Raw genomic sequence first — 4,577 nt, forward strand, 5'->3', positions numbered from 1 at the left:
AGTTAGCTTTTCATCTGCTACCCCCCCTAACAAGCGCAACCAGAGTGCAGACATGAGTGCAACCCAGACCCATAAAGCAAGTAACATATATGGACAGATATCCGAAACCTTAGTAAGCCGTGGTGTATGTTCATACACAGATAAATGTGACAGGCACAATAAATCATCCCAGCACCAAGCTCTCCACTTAAATACTTGCCCATTCAAGGTGCGCAGACAGAACATTGATGTATAGACTGAGTCTATGGATGAGATGAAAAGCAAGAAATAATGACCAGCTTGTGTTGAAATAACCCAGGAGGGGCAGCTGCATCTCAGCTGCTTCCACCTTGTCCAACCTCATCCTGCAGTTACCTGGTACATGCACTTGCTGAATCGAAGAACCACGGTCAGTTTTGATCTACTCCTATGCGAAAAAGGAGTCCACATTTAAAACACTGCATAATACACAGCTCCCCACTAGCTTGCATGGCTTTCATGGATTCGTGAAAGAACCGGATAAAAAATAACAAGGATAACCTACACAGGAATCAGTAAAGAGCAGCTGCAAAAAAGAGAGGGATCAAAAAAAAAAAAAAAAAAAAAGAAAGAGTATGGAAATTAAAAAAAGAGGATATTTGTCTCACAGTATCTTCCAGTTTTGTACATCGCATCACCTTAGAGCATAAACATTTTTCAGACAGCAGAGGGGAAGTGTTTTCTTGTTCAGGGATGTCTCCTGAAAGGAGGGAAATGGATGGATGTCTGGGAACTAAATGAAGTTTCTGGAAGAAAGTGGTTAGGTCCTGCTTTATACCAACCCAAGGCAGCAAGATTCATTAAGATTCAAGTAAGTAATCTTTTCCCTCTTCTTTGAAACCGTTATCTAACCATTGATTTAACTAGAAAAAATAACTTCATTGTCCATGGCAGAAGAAAAAGTTTACACTTATGGTCTGAACTTTCTGTTACTCATGACAACTGTCTTATAACCATGCTATACAAAGGTTTAGCAGAAACAATTGCTGGTTAACTGTCATTCAAATTTAGAACAAAGATCAAAGACTGCTGTCACAGTTCTAATGTATTGACTTTGGTTAATCTTTTTTCAGTTTTGTTCGTCTGATTCCTGACATCTCATTTAAAGTCATCATATTTCAGAAGTTGCTGAGCAACTTCAGATTTTACCAAGTCAGTGAACGCTAATTTTAGATGCTCTGCACTCCAGTAGGCAAGTGCTTGGTTGCACGTGAGCAGTCTAAATGACTTGAAAGGAACTGGTCATGTAAATAAAGTTATATATGTACTTTACTATTCACTGGATCATAGCACAGGTTTCAAAAGTTTTGACTCAACTTTTTCATTCCTCCTCCTGGCTCCTGAAATTAATGATTAAATAAGAAAAACAAACAATGTTTAGTTTTAACTCCTGAGAACTTTTTATTCCATTTGAGTGAACCAATACATTCCTTTGTGAAATAGGAAGCAACAGTTAATATTGTACATTTTTATGTGCCATCTATTCTACTGTGGCAACAAGGAAGTCTGCAAAATTTTTATGCATTGTGGTAGTCAATTTAAGGTTCATTTTCTCTGTGACTGATGTTTCTGAAGAAATCTCACAGTGAATATAGCAAGTCTATCTGATATTTCATACAGCTTTATGCTTTATCTCTCTACTGTTATCGCATTTGGCATTCTAGCCTACATCAGTTGAAGTAAACAGTAATCTTGACATTAGCTTCAGAAGCAATGGTACTAATAGTACATTACATTAACAGTATAAAAGTGAAACACTTCTTTGCACATACGTCAAGCCCACTAGTTTTCTGAGACACTTTATTAGAACCAGCATGTATGCAAGAGATCACTGGAAAGTCATCTTGTAGGCTAACAAATAGAATGCAAAACATTATCTGGATACAGAGGAGTTTGTTGACTGACTTCAGGTCTTACTTTCTCCATCCCATCGGAAACTATGGCAATATCCTGCCTACAGTCCTACCCGGAGAAGTTTGTCAACATTTGAGTGCAAAATCTGCTCCAAGGCATGTTTTTATATCTTGGAACACCAAATGCATTTTCTTATTGTTATTTAGCGTAATTACAGCAGTAAAAGTCAGATATAAGTCTTGGAAGGCGTTTAAGAACACTCGCTTCCCAACACCTGGCTCGAGAAGAAAGGAGATGCAGCAGCTGAGGATATTAAATGCAAGAAATAAGGTCACTGACTGTGCAGTTGATGCAGGGAAAAAAAACAAATCAGAGAGAACAGGTTCAGCAAAAAAATTAAAAGAATCAGAGATGGCAGGACACTATGTTTAGCCTAGGATTAAGCCTCCTCTGTTTTCCATGAATATTGTATCTAATTAACATTTGATTACTCGCTGTGACCAAACCCACGCAGTGGATGAAAGCCTGGCACCAAGGAGCTCCAGGCGAGCACATCCCCCTCCCAGTCCCCGGCAGCTGCCTGCTCAGCTGCACCAGTCCTCGACTGGAGGAATTACCTTTGGAAATGCCAAGCTGATTGCAGACAGCCTTGGCACGATGCCTGGCCCTGGTAGAAAACCTGGCACCTGGTGGGAACAGCTTTCAGCAGCCCAGCTGCAGGTGGTACTGCAGCGTGGTGCTGCCCCAGTTGAGCCCCGGTCCCCAAAAACACGCACTGGGGCTGCAGGCAGACAACCACGTGCACGACGTGGATCCACCACCCTTTTTCCCCCTTCTCCACAAGGTAAGGAGGTACGTTGGTCTCGTTTCTGATGAAGGTCTCTGGACAGCAGAGTACCTCAAATAATAGCAGCAAAAGGAGTGTTAGCATTGCAACAGGCAGCCTGTCTCAGCAATCACCTCTGTAACTCACCAGAGGTGTTTTTTTTTCCCTAAAAAGAGCAGAGCCCATACCAAAAACAAGTGTCTTGGTCCTCTCAATGGTCTGCCATGCTGACACCCTGCAAAGCCTTGGGTCTGCGAATTTGGAGGCATTCCTCTCTCTCCTGCGCTGCTTTGGGTTTTAGTTTGCTTTTCAGTGGTGTTCCTGCCTAGCTATTTGCCATCAAGATTTGTGTTATCTTCTTTTGTAATTAAAAAATAATTAAAAAAAATACTTCCATGCTTTCCATCTTTCCATCTCTTTTCCGCATCAGGAGAACAGGGAAAGAGAAATTATTTCTCGAGGCCAGTCAGTGTATAACACAAAACTTGGAAATGCTCTCAGCGGTCTCTGCACAATGTAAGATAGATCAAGGGAATAAACCGAGACTATGAGCATAAATTTTCACTCGCTTGTTGGACGTCTGAATGCTACTAGACTCATTGGACCAAATATTTGCACTATTATATCCAGAGAAATGACTGCTTTCTACTAAGATATACTGATATTATGTGGAGAACAATATACTTAATCTTGTTGTCCTCATTTGAAAGTCAGAGAGTGAAAGGGAGCATGTGGAGAACATTTCATAAAAATGGAAAATGAGTAATGAAATAGGAATAAAATGCTAGGAGGGTCTTGTGAGCCCGAGCCATAACATGAAGCACAGATAAAATAAGCACAATCAGTAACCACAGATAACGATGTGAGCGCGGATCCTGTAGCAAACACCACGGCACTGTGGAGTTTTCTCCCCAAGATGATATTTTACCTGCTCTGAAGGCCTCTGGTAAATGACCTGTAGGAGAAGACATCCACTGGGTCATTTCAGAGGAGGAGAGGCAAAGAATCTCCTCTGAAGAGACAAGGGATACACAGCAGTCAAGGCTTTATTTTTATCAATGACTTGTCAAGCCAGCTATGAACATTCACCCTTTTTATCGCAGACTCATTACGATCCATGCGTATTTAATCAAGACTGTGACTCTGAAGGTGCTCTAAATTCTTCTACAGGTAGTAGTGTATGTTTTAGCATATAGCACCTTGCATTTCAACATTCAGGTGATTGTGCTAATGCTGAGGTAAAATCCAGACTTCTGTCACTAAACTTCAGAAGCAAGCAGTCACTTCCCAGTGACACCATCAGTTTGTTCATTTACGTTTAGCAAGTTGCCTATTAAAAAAAAAAAACCAAAACAAACCACAAAACCCCCAACAAAATCAACTCTGAAAATAATTGATTAAAAGACAGTTCAGATCATCTAGCTGTCTGCGTTACTGCTGGGGCTGGTGGAAGCTGTGGTCTCGTGGTGCTTCTCATCGCTGTCCAGAAGAGAGCTGCCAAAACAGGAATGCTGTTTCATGCACAGGTAGCAGAAAAACTTGCCAGCTGCCCCTGCTCTCAGCCATTTTTCCTTCTGCTGGCACCTCCATCTGTGGTTACAAATCAGGGCCCCATGAGGCAGGCAGCTGACTCGACCAGTGCCACTCGATCACGCTGCCAGATCTTCCACTGCTCATTTCCTGCAGCACAATCTGAAAGAACGCCTGTTTCCATGCCTGAGCTGGTCTGGACAAAGATAAATCTGAGGGCTGCCTGGTGACTACTGTATAAACATACAAAAAATCTGCTGATCTAACCTACAAGGCTTCAGTTATTTGGTATAATTAAGTGGAGAAGATGCCAAGAAAACAATTACCAGGAAGTTTTCTTCTGACAAAC

Source organism: Phaethon aethereus (genome assembly GCF_964289735.1).
Source record: "Phaethon aethereus genome assembly, chromosome: 4".
NCBI lineage: Eukaryota > Metazoa > Chordata > Aves > Phaethontiformes > Phaethontidae > Phaethon > Phaethon aethereus.